The sequence below is a fragment of the Triturus cristatus genome, chromosome 4_1 (genome assembly GCF_964204655.1).
Source record: "Triturus cristatus chromosome 4_1, aTriCri1.1, whole genome shotgun sequence".
NCBI lineage: Eukaryota > Metazoa > Chordata > Amphibia > Caudata > Salamandridae > Triturus > Triturus cristatus.
Window position 1 is genome coordinate 72,936,549 of NC_140585.1, and position 13,054 is coordinate 72,949,602.

The following is a 13,054-nucleotide window of genomic DNA, read 5'->3' on the forward strand; positions in this document are numbered from 1 at the left end:
TCATTCCCTAAAAGAGCCAAACAAGGAGGTCAGAAGTTGGAAACAGCCGACTGTAAGCAGCACCTCAACAGAGCATGAAAACGAAACTTTCTGAATCAAGAGCTGAAGCCTTAACAAGAATAATACATCGAAAAAAAGGCTTACTTACAACCATACGGGCGGGCTCGCACCAACAGTGCCCCGGGCGGGATAATCCTCGCCTCCGTGTCCTTAATAGAATTGGAACTTACCGTCATAATAACTAGGCAAATTCCGATTCTATGTCAGGACCGGAGGCTTCGGATTATGCTAGTTCAAAGCTTACTTACCACTAACTGTGCCATATTAACCACTGGTTTAAAGTAAAACCTCTTGAAGGTAGAATCCGAAGACCAATCCGCCGCGCGCATTAAATCTTCTAAATGCGCTCCCAGTGTAAAAGCTTTCGAGGCCATAGCACCTCTGGTAGAATGGGCACCAAACTGCTTTGTATCAATACCAGCCTCTTGCATAACCCATCGCACCCACCGTGCTATTGTGGGAGAAGAGACCGCTTTGTGTGGTTTCTTGAGGGCAATCAAGAGTTGACGCTCGCCCGGAGGGCGGAGTTGCTGCGTTAAATCCTCGTAAGCCTTTAGGCAATCCACCACACATAACTTTGGCACGTCCCGGAAGGCCGGGTACGAAATTGTTCTTGTAAGAGACTTGGTCCTGCGACCTAATGTAAATACTACCCCATCCGGGGAAAAAGATCATGCCGAGATGTCCAAGGCGCGAACATCGGAAACTCTCCTGCAGGAGATCAAGCATAAAAGCATCGCCAGCTTGGAAGATAATTCTTTCAAAGATAAGTATCTATTAGGCTGCCAAGAAAGAAACAAATTCAAAACCTTGTTGACGTCCCAAAGGACGGAATAACGATGCTCCGGGGGTAACGATAATCGTATGCCCCGTAGAAGTTTGCAGACCATAGGATGTTCCCCAATTGGTGCGCCGTCCAAAGGAACGTGACCGGCGGAAACCGCGGATCTGATAGCATTAATAGATCGATATGCCAGACCGTCCGCCGCCAAGTCGGCGAAAAAATTTAAGAGGGGAACGATTCCTGCGACCACGGGATCCAGATCCCGTCGAAGACACCAACGAACCCATCGTGACCACGCGGATCGGTAACGCTTTGTGGTACTGTCCGCCCAAGCCTTTGACAGGAGGGCCTCAGCCTGTCCCGAAAGTCCCGGCAACGACCACCGTCGCCTGAAAGTCGCCATACCATGAGGCGGAGTGTCCCCTGTGTGACCAGCTGATGAGGCTCCCCGTTCGGGTTCCGAAGAAGTTGAGGAAACAGGGGGAGTAGGATTGGAGAATCCCAAGAAAGTTCCAGAAGAACCGGAAACCACACTTGAGATCTCCAAAGGGGAGTTACCAGGATCACCTCCGCACACTGTCGATGGATCTGTGCAGTCGTTCTCGTTATCATTGAGAACGGGGGAAACGCATAACCGTGCTCCACCCTCCAATCCTGGAGGAAGGCGTCCGTGGCCAAAGCCATCGGGTCCGGCCTCCAACTGAAAAATCGTGGAATCTGATTGTCCAAACGGGAGGCAAAGAGATCCACTGAGAACGGACCCCACAGGGTGTTCAACCACTGGAAGACCAGAGGGTCCAGCCTCCAAAGGCTGGAATCGTAAAGGTGTCTGGAGTGCCAGTCCGCTGTCTGATTGTGTTGACCCGGGAGATACTCTGCCATCACCGATATGTGGTGATCCAGACAGAACTCCCAAAAGTCCTTCGCCAGGTTCGCCAACGTCTGGGAACGGGGACCCCCCAAGCGATTGACATAGCGGACTGCGGAGATGTTGTCCATCTTCAAAAGGACGCACAATTGCACTCTGTCCTTGGTCCAACAGCGAACCGCGAAAGAACCCGCTAGCAACTCTAAGCAGTTGATATGAAAAACTTGTTCGTCTGCCGACCAAACACCTCCGGTGGAAAAATCGCCGCACCGGGCGCCCCAACCTAGCCTGCTGGCGTCGGACTCGATAATTAAATCCGGAACGGAGCCGAAGATCGCGCGGCCGTTCCAAGCCTCCATATGGTTGAGCCACCAAGCGATTTCCTCCTTGGCCTCCGCGGAGAGCGGGACTACATGATCGTACGACCGACCCCTCCGGAGATGGAAGGCTTTGAGACGCTGCAGGGCCCGATAATGCAAGGGACCCGGAAAGATCGCTTGGATCGAGGAAGACAGAAGACCCACAATTCTGGCCAAATGACGTAGGGAAATAGTTGGTTTAGACGCTGTTCGGCGGAGCTCGTGGCGTATCTTCGCCATCTTCCGAGACGGAAGACTCAGAGTTGCTCGAACGGAATCCACCACAAACCCCAGAAAGGTGACTGACTGCGAAGGCCGAAGAACGGACTTCGCTGTGTTGATAACAAACCCCAGATCCTGTAAAAGAGACACAGTTTGTTGGAGGTGAAGCAACAGGGTTTGAGGACTCTGGGCCATTAGCAGAATATCGTCTAAGTAGACGATCATGCGAATACCCCTTGCTCGGAGAAACTCCACTGCAGGGTGTAGCACCTTGGTGAAACACCACGGCGCCGATGAAAGTCCAAATGGAAGGGATGTGAACTCGTACACCAAATCTCCCCAAGAAAACTGTAGGAACGTCGGTGGGGCGGATGAATAGGAATTACCAGGTAGGCGTCCTTCAAATCCAGACGCGCCATCCAATCCGATGGCCGCAACAAATCGCGCAGGAGATGTATCCCTTCCATCTTGAAATGGCGGTACACCAACCAAAGGTTGAACTCTTTGAGATTGATGACGGGCCGACGACCCCCATTGGCTTTGTCTACAAGGAAGATATTGCTGAGAAAACCACGCAGATGCAGAGCCGAGCGGCAAATGGCTCCTTTGCGCAGCAACTCGGAGACTTCTTCGTCGATCAACCGTGCATCCCGTGGGCTGAAATGAAGCGGGCGAGGCCGCGTCTCCTGACAAGGGTTGCCTAGAAATTCTACGTGAAAACCCTGTACCGTCTGAAGGACCCATGCATCGGACGTCAAAGCCGCCCAAGCCTCTTGGAAGCACGCTAGCCGCCCCCCTATAAGAATTTGATCTGAGGGAAGGACACTCACCGCTTGGATTTCCGCCTCCAGAGTTGGACTTGAAACCTCCTCGGCCTCTAAAACGCTGTCCTCGCGTTGGGTAAAAGTTGGTATAATTTGCGGTCGAATTGTATTGGCCGCGGCCAGAGCCTTGTCCCCTTGAAGGGTTTTGCTGGAACCCCCGGCCGGTCGAGCGGCCCCTACCTCGACCGGCCCCGCGGAAAACCCGCTGGGTAAACACCTTCTTAATGCTAGACTGGGCCTTATCCAACGATGTAAAGGTAGATACAAATTTCCCCAGTTCCTTAACAAAAGGTTCACCGAAAAGGCCTCCCTGGGCCACTGCCCCAGCCTCTGAAGAAGCCAAATCCCCAAGCTTGGGGTCTAATTTGATCAACAAAGAGCGGCGACGCTCAGTTGAGAGAGCGCAATTTGCGTTTCCCATAAAAATGATGGCTCGCTGGGCCCAATTAGACAAAACCTCAGGGGAAATTGTGGAACCTGTTACCTTAGCCTCCTCTGCCATATCCAAGATTTTTGCCAATGGACCGACGGCATCAAGGAGTTTGTCCTGGCAAGACCGCCAGGATCTATCAATGCCCTTCCGGGGATCTTTGACATACTTCGCCAGAAAAGTGGCCATTTTGGAATCTAGCTCTGGCGTTAGTGCAATCTTATCCGGCAAGGAAGGTCTCGGACACTCTGCTCTCAAGCAACTCCGCGCCTCCTTCTCTAGAGGTTTACGGAGACTATTGGTGAGGAAACGAACAACCTTATCCCCCGGGACCCAAGCGGAGGACCGAGGATGCATAATCGGGATTCAGCATATCGGCATCCTCCTCCAACGCCACTGAAGAGGACGTTGGAGTTGGACGCAAAGGACGGGACGATCCCCCTTACTCATCGGTATCTACCTGGGTCTCGTTATCCATCGCCGGGGATGGGGGGGTCTGGTATGTCTTGGGCCGGAGTCTCCGAAGAAGTGATGGGAACGGGTGGGGTCGCCTTCGCCAAAAACGCAGACTTAAGGCACGCAAAGGCATCCACATCTACACCCTCTGAACGCTGTTTCTTGGGTGGTGGGGGGGGGAACCTCCTGACCGTCTCCAGTGGCGGGCCCAACGCCCCCACGCGCCGCCGCCAAGCTATTACACTCCTGCACTATCCTGTCGGAGAGCCGTTGTTCCATCGGCCCCACTACCTCATTAACCACCCGGTAAAGGGAGTCATCCACAGCATCAAAAAAGTCGTCACTAAAAGGTAGGTACTCCTGCACCTCCTCCTCATAGTATTCAGATTGTTTAGCCATGACAAGAAAGGTAAGTATTCCTAGAGATACACAACCACCACTCAAGGTCCCTGACAAGAGAAAAGGAACACAACGCAATCACGCAGGTAAGTTTTAGCGCAGGGGAGAGGCTGCAATGATTAGGGTAGCCCAAAGGGATACAAAATAGGGGTGCACCAATACCCACAACGCGCACACACCCTCAGGGCAAACCTGACTGGGTATCTACCTCCCCAGCGCGTTGGAAAAACAATTATGTGCCCAACTTGAACATAAACGCCCGCGCAATGCGTGGGAAATGGCAAGGTGCATACAACGCTGGTATCAGCGCGTTCTCCGCGGTTATAATACCGCCTTACAGACCCCACCAGGGGCGTCAAAGACTCTGGGGCATACAATCCGCAACGCGGACGTCGGTGTGAGGTAGTAGGGGCAAGGCTCAATGACCGTTACTCTTGCGGCGCGCTCCTCAGCTGAAGAACCGCGCCGCGAGAGCAACGAGACGTTAGAGTCCCCCTAGCGGCCGCGAATAACGCCGCAAGCAACAGGGAAGCCGGCCGCGTAAGGAGCGAGACGCGTTCCCGCGGCCGGCAAAGGGAGCTGAAAAACAAACAGCGAAAAGATTGCACAGCTACAATAACACTGTTCAAACGTGAAAGCACTGAAAACACAAGTAACGTTATGCCCCAAGATATGAGAGAAAACAAAACATGTACTCATCTGGCTGAAGCAGCGAAGAAAGAGGATGAGAGGAAGTTGTCAGAGGAACTTGTACATGACGATGAACACAGATGATGGACTACGTTACAGTGTGCCTCCCTGGTTGTAGGGAGTTGTAGTTTTTTGTATATTGTTTACTTTTTTCATGGTTACGATAAAATCTCTCTGGCTGCTGTATGTTTTCAGAATAAAGCGAAGAGAGTGGATAAGCATAATCCGAAGCCTCCGGTCCTGACGTAGAATCTGATGATGAGGAAATTGAAGACCATGATCCATCTTCTTATCTGGCAGGGGAATTTTCATTTGAGGAAAGAGGCACATCCGTCATGCAGAGGCAAGATTCCTTCCAGGAACGCTATCCTTACAATGACAGAGAGGAGGAGCGTCATCATTTCAGGGAACCATCAATGAATGTTTCAATGTCTCTGGTGTCTGATCTCCGTCACATGCCTAATGATTAGCAAATGCTCCTCAGAGGCCTTTACCTCCTCAAGAGGTACCCACTATTCTTCTGGGGCAAAGTACTCCCAAATCCACAAGGGAGAAGACCCTCCTCCTATAGTCATCACGGAGGACACTCAGGATGCTCAGACGGAAGAAGGTGAGATACAAACAGACACAGATGCCCATGATGAATCGAATGACTACATAGCCCCATGCCACCATCTCCTAATCCTCCTTCTGCGGATTCCTCTCCGGCAGATATCGGGGTATTTCATGATCGTCTGGAGCGGGCTTCCAAACATTTTGATTTACCTATGCCAACCAAACAGACTGAGTGTTTTCTATATGATTTTAAACCAGGCACTCCACGTTCAGTGAGAGCAGTTCCTATAATTGACTTTCTATGGCAAGAAGGGCTAAAGTTGATGAAGACACCTGTCTTCGTTCCAGCGGTTATTCCAAAACTGGACAAAAAATGGCTTTTGATGACTCGCCTGCGTGCCTCATTGGTCATCCGAGGCCGGACTCTGTGATCATGCAGGCAGCACAGAGAAGAGCCAAGGATACAGCATCTCCCTGCACTGCCCCACTGGACAAGAAGGGTCATCACCTGGACAATATTGGGAAGAGGTTCTCGGCTTTGGAGGCTACCTCCATTAGAGCCTCTAATGCCATAGCAATTTTGAGGAGATATGACTGGAAGATGTGGTCAGACATCTCTACTCTGTTGAAGTATCTACCAGAGGATAAAAAGAAAGAGGCATAAGATATTCTTTTAGGGGAGAAAGAGCATCTTCAGAGCTCATTGAGATAACTATGGACGTTTCATGCACTGCATTTCGACAGATGGCAGGAGCGGTGGTCCTGCATCGCCAGGGATGGTTAAAGGCAACCACCTTTCATCCTGAGGTTTTAGATATGCCTTTTGATGAGGAGTGCTTATTTGGTAAGCACATAGGCAAAGAGTTACAATCTATCAAGAAGGACACGGATACAGTCAAAGCCTTAAGCAATCCCCGGCAGCGCCACTTTAATTTCTTTCAGGCTAGAGGTCGAGGGCAATTCTTATCCCGTCCACAATTTCAGCAGCGGTACCAACCATATCCGCAAACTACCTACTAGGCATACAACCGGTCTTTTCAGTCCAACACTACTCAGACTTATTGGAGACCGGCAGGACGCAAGAGGCAGCTATCTGCTGGAAAGTCCCAAGACTCCAATAGGAGACAATGTAGATCATCAGGCCCCTGCTACCATATTCCCACACCAGGATCACGTCTTCTCTGCATCCTTTCAGAAATGGAATTCCATTTCTCCAAACTGATGGGTTCTAGACATTGTCCAACATGGCCACACTCTAGAATTCATTCAGCATCCTCCAAATGGTCTACTCTCCTGCAACCCTTAGATCTTTACGACAAGGGATACCTTCGCTGGATGGGACAACATATGCCAGCCTTCGGTCGGAAGACCTGTTGCAGGTAGAGGACAGACCTTTTTCCACTAGTACACAAGGTCTGATAATTGCCACACTCAACACACGATCCTTACATAAACACCATCTAGAGGTATTTACACTGCTGGGCGAGGGCGAGATAGACATCCTTGCGCTCTCAGAAATCTGGCTAGGGACTTCATCAACACCGGACATTCTAGCAGCTTTACCTCCCAACTTCGATGCCCTGTGGTACAACCGCCCTAAGGACAGCAGAGGGGAAGGGGTAGCCATTATGTTCAAGAAGATTCTTAAGGTAACACAGATCATTGCGGAAAGCTGTGCTGGTGCAGAAGTATTAGGGATAAAAATATCACTGAAATCCTCATGTGTTCTGCTATTGTTAGTATATCGTCCACCGCAGAGCTTACCGGAATTCAATGATTCCCTCTTTGAACTATTGACAGATCTGGCATCCAGATATAAGTCCCTGGTAGTGGTCGGGGATTTTAACTATCACTGGGACAAGACTCCTAGGGGGCCTATTGCGTCCGAGTTTGGAACTAACCTTGCCACTCTCCATCTAAATCAACTTGTAAAGGGCTCCACCCATGAAAAGGGCCACACTCTTGATCGGTCCTCCCTGCCGCTGATGAAAATCCTAGAAGTCAGCCCTTGCGTCTGGTCAGACCATTATCTGATCAAATGTTGGGTTCCGGGAGATCTCTTATTAGCGGCCCCTCCACAAACCAGGAGGAAGGTCCGCCCTTGGAAAAACATTGAGGCTGATTCTTTAGTCTCAACTCTACTCTCCTCCCCCCCTCCTAAGATGAAGCAGGGAAATCTGGATGTATATACCACGACCATGATGACCTGGATTCGCTCTGCTCTAGATAAGCTTGTCCCAGAACGATTAGAGCTTACTCGGAAAAAAGGGAAAGGTGCTCCCTGGTTTGACGCATCCCTTAGAAAAGAGAAGCAAGCTCTCTGGAAGGCGGAGCGTAGGTGGAGACTGGATTATGGGATTGCAGAGTCATTAACGTATAAATCTCTTTTAGCCAGCTATAAACTTGCTATCTTGGCTAGGAAATCCGCCTTTTATGAGTGTCAAAACAGGGAGGCCACGAATAAACAAAGGGAAACCTTTGCTATTCTAAGGGAACTCACGCAGCTGAATGATAAAAGTTGCGGGCTGGGTCAGCCTGGTTGTGACACCTTTCAAGGATTCTTCCTCCAGAAGGTACAGGATATCCTGAGGGATATCACCACGCTTTCAGATAGCTTGCCATCGCAACCTTGTTTAGACAACTTGCAGCCTGCCGGGGGTTTGTATAGCTTCCCTGACATTGATGGTAAGCACCTGACAGAACTGGTTAGTTACATCAAATAGGGATCCTCTATAGATCCCTGCCCCCCAAAAATCTTCAAACTGGCTCTGCCAGGTATTCAACCCCAGCTACTGCATCTATTGAATGCCTCTCTGGAAGCGGGTTACCTCCCAGCATCTCTGAAGGAAGCCAGAGTCTCCCCACTCCTGAAGAAAGCGGGTACTGACCCTGAGGCATTGAAAAATTACAGGCCTATTTCACAACTGCCTTTTCTAAGCAAGATCTTGGAAAAACATGTCCTGAACGCCTTAGCCAGCTATCTGGAAGAACACCATCTACTGCATGCCAGGCAGGCAGGCTTCCGGCCACAGCACAGTACAGAACTGGTCATGGCCACGGTCACCGATGAGTTCAGAATCAGAGCAGACAATAAACAACCATGCGCTCTGATTCTGCTCGACCTGTCGGCAGCTTTCGATACGGTCAGCCATACCATCTTGCTGGACCGCATCGCGAAGCTGGGGATCGCTGGCCAGGCGTTCAAGTGGTTAGAGTCCTTCTTATCAGGCCGCACTCAGAGGGTGCAGTTGGGGGACCAGTTATCCGGGATTAAGGATGTGACATGGGGGGTGCCTCAAGGGTCCGCACTTTCTCCCTTATTGTTTAACATCTATCTGCAACCCCTGATGGAAGAACTCACGCGTAGGAACTGTGAGATCTTTAATTACGCGGACGACACGCAGTTACTGGTGCAGCTGGGAGAAACATCAGAAGCCCAAGAATCAGTTAAGAATCTTCTTAGATTCACGGTTAACTGGATGACCAACAACTTCCTTAAGGTAATTGCCGAGAAAACGGAGGTGCTGGTACTCGCCAACAAGGCCAACCCCTGGGATGATTTGTACTGGCCCCCAGAACTCGGCAAAACTCCCATCCCCTCCACAGTAGTGAAGAGTCTCGGCCTGAAGATCGATGCGGATCTCACCATGACCCCTCAAGTGTCGGCTGTGGTGGGTTCTTGCACGGCCGTGATGCGGCAGTTACGTAAGCTTACCACCATTCTTTCAGCCTCTACGCTGCAAACCATCGTCTCAGCGACTGTTATCTCGAGGCTTGATTATGGTAATGCTCTGTACCTGGGCTTATCACAGAAGCTGATGAGGAAACTGCAGGTCGTGCAGAATGACGCAGCCAGACTGATCTTCTCTCTTCCTAGAAGCTCGCACGCAACTATACTCCTTCGTAAACTGCATTGGCTGCCTGTGAAGCGTAGGGTTCAATTTAAATGCCTCTGCATGGCCCACAAGGCGCTCTTTGGCAAGGCCCCAGAGTATGTCAAACAGCGCCTGAGGAAGTATGTTCCCGGTAGACCCTTACGCTCTGGGTCCGTCTCCAATCTGGCTCAACCCAGATTTAATCTAAAAACCAAATGAGGCTGTGCCTTCTCAGTACTCATTCCCCAACTCTGGAATGACCTTCCGTCCAGTCTGAAGGAAGACTCTCACTTGCTCTCCTTCAGGAAAAAACTGAAGACACATCTGTTCGGAAAAGCAACACCTTCAGTTTAATTGGAGCAGGCAGATGATTTCTGAGGCGTCATTATGTTTGTGGTCTTCTGTTTAGCGCTTAGAGACCGGTGGTGATAGGCGCTATATAAGAACCTTATAACATTAACATTAACAAATGTTCCACTGCCCAGTTCTCCTCCGTCAGCTTTCATATCGCAAGAAGGAAATACATTTGCTTCTTCTCAAGCAGCCCATTGAGGAAGTACCCCTCAACCAGCAAAACTGGGGGATTTATTCCCACTTCTTTCTCATCAAAAGAAAAATGGAAATGGAGGCAGGTCATGGACCTCAGAATGCTGAACAAGTTCATAAAGAGTCAATCTTTCAGGATGCTCTCTCTTCAGGAGATTCTTTTTCTAATGGAGAAAGGTGATTTTCTGATGTCTCTCGATCTCCTCAACGCCTATTTTCATATTCCCATTCATCCTCAACATCGAACATTTCTCAGGTTTAAGGTGGCAGGGCGCCATTATCAATTCAAAGAGCTCCCTTTTGGTTTAAAGTACGCTCCCAGGGTCTTCACAAAGTGCATGGCACCGATAGCAGCCTTCTTAAGACGTTCAGGTCACCAATTGCAGCTAAAGTCCAGGTGCTTTGCTCCCACAACCTTGTGGCCTGCTCGTGAGCAGCCACCAACCAGAGGCCCTCTATCTCCCATCGGATAACAATGGGCCTCAGCCCTCTGCACCCGGCAACCCTAGTGCCGCTGAGGGTGTTTCAAGAGTGCATCCTTGGCCCTGGGGGAACCCTGGTTTCAACCCCAGAATCTAAACTCACAAAAAATACCGTATTGGAAAAGATATCAAAGGTTAATTACAAAAGTGCACAGAAAACACACCTTCAAAAGTATTAGTTTTTAAAGACGAGAACCCTCACTCACCAAGATGGTGACATGCTTCATCATTGGGTCCCCTCATGCACACAGTGTCCGCAAGGTACACTGTGTGGGCTACTACTCTCCCTTAGGAGAGGAGCTGAGGTGTTTTTACACTCCAATGTGAATCTGTGAATGAGGGGCAGAGTGCAAATAATATCAAATGTGGTTTAAAACCATCTCTCTATGGAGAAAAATTATTTATTAGCTCTCCCTTAGGGATGGATCTTAAAATAAGGAGTGTGGCTATAGGGATACAATATTTCCTATCTGACTAGGTCAGGTCAACATGTTTCTGCCAAACTGATATGAATTCATGGCATTCATCAGGACCATTGTCATGTCACTCTGCTTAAAATAATTATGAAAAACCATACTCATAATTCGTAGGTGTTGAAAGACCAACATCAATTTGGTCTTCTTACTGTGAACACAAGAAAAAACAACTTTAATATCTCAAATTTTACCATATACCTAACGTGTCTGTCACCCAGTGTATGTGGAATCCGTGCCAAATAACACCCCAGTGGCACACACACCAAACTATAATGAAAACATAATCCTCACCATAAAGCAGATCAATACCTGCCAATACCTTTCATTGGTCCTTATGTTAGCAGAATACCAACTCCCACAAATAAGTACTTACCTGCAAACCGTTAACTTCATTTCCTTCCATAGGATTGCATTGACTGCTTTTCTTCAAAGATTTTTTAAGTTTGGAGTTGGTTTGTATGAAACATTGACAAAACTGCAAATGTACTAAAAGTGAATTACTTTTGTCTAGGAAATGTCTCGGTGTGATATCTAGGCATATCACACTGATTAGCAAAAGTAAAATGAAAAGTATTCCAATAAGTAACATACAAAGTAATCTGTAAAGTAACTGAACCATAATTTCGAAATAGTGACTTACCTGTAATTCAATCAACTGTATTTGAACCTGCATTCAATTGTAAAACATTGCATACGATTTTGCAAAGTATTATTTCACTTACCTGCACCAGACTTGGCTTGGTTCTAGAAATAAAATAATTTAATATTATTGTTGATACAAACAAATTGATCTGAGTTCAGTCTTTGAGTGTGTGACATCATTTGCTGCCTGACTGTTTACAACAAATGCTTAACACTACCCTCTGATACAGCCTTACTGCTCGCCTTAACTACCACAAATAGAGTAAGATGCTATCTACTTTTACCTCTTCCTACCTTTGGGGTTCCAATGGAGTCTGTGAACACTATACCTCATTTTGGTATAGTATATAAAGAGCTAGCTTACTACAATCATACTGTAATGATAGATAATAGCTCTTTATTGTTTGATTTTAAAAACCATTTACAACTGTACGTGCTAATAATTAAATAATCTGGTTTAACTATAGTAAAAGTTTAAAACAATTAATCAATAAAAAATAGAGTTCAGTGATCGTGAATGTCTTGGTAATGTTCTGGTGCGATACGTCACCCTAAGTTTCATGTTGTTTGAGATAAAACAATCTTTTAGTTCAGGATCTCGACTCTTACTGAAATGTAGGTTTTGCTTCAAGAAGTCTTGACGCTTTATGAACAAATTTCGCTAGCCCGATGTTTAACTTGGTGTTCACAGGGTTGAGGGCAGCCAATATTGCTTGGCGGCAGGAACGTACACCCAATTTAATACATTGGCCTCTCAATAACTGCCGTCTGGCTTGAAGTAGTACTGGGCATGCACAAACTATATGTTCCATTGATTCGGTATGGTAACCGCACAACCTGCATGCAGTGCTACAGCCTGACAGGCGCCATGCCGGAAGATTCTTCAAAAAGGGCCATTCTCCCATCCTCAAAGCTAAAAATTTAAGCTTCCAATAAAGTGCATATGTGCTAGACAGATAGGGCAACTGGACACCCACTTCGTAGTTGGCAATCACTGCCCAGGCATGTCCCCTCTTCGATAGTGTTGTCCTGTCTGAATGAAAGGACCACAACCTAACAGATTTCTTTATGGCAGATTTTAACACTGATGGGGAGAGATTTAAGTCCCATAGGTCTTTTGCGCCTAAAAGCTGTAAGCTGTGATCCAGGTATTGTCGGTACTTTTGACTGGTGGGCTTTTTCTGTATTTCCTGCCAGAGTCGGGCCTCCAAAGAACCCTCCCGGGCCTGACGCAGTCTATGGCACAGTTTAACAAAGGCACCTGCCTCCACACCGAAGTGATCTTGGAGTCCCAGTTCTAATCTCACCTGGGCTGGCGATGCAGATTTTGGCAGCCGGAATGCTCGTTTGAAGATTTTTGTAATTAATTTGTTTATTAATTTACTG

The 13,054-nt window shown here is 48.2% G+C and overlaps 1 protein-coding gene across 2 annotated transcripts in view; it reads left to right on the top strand.

The window, feature by feature from the left end:
- The window catches only part of LOC146839558 (MLX-interacting protein-like), a 219,272-nt gene that overhangs the window by 157,223 nt on the left and 48,995 nt on the right, over nucleotides 1-13,054 (top strand). The gene's annotated exons all lie outside the window — the stretch shown is intronic.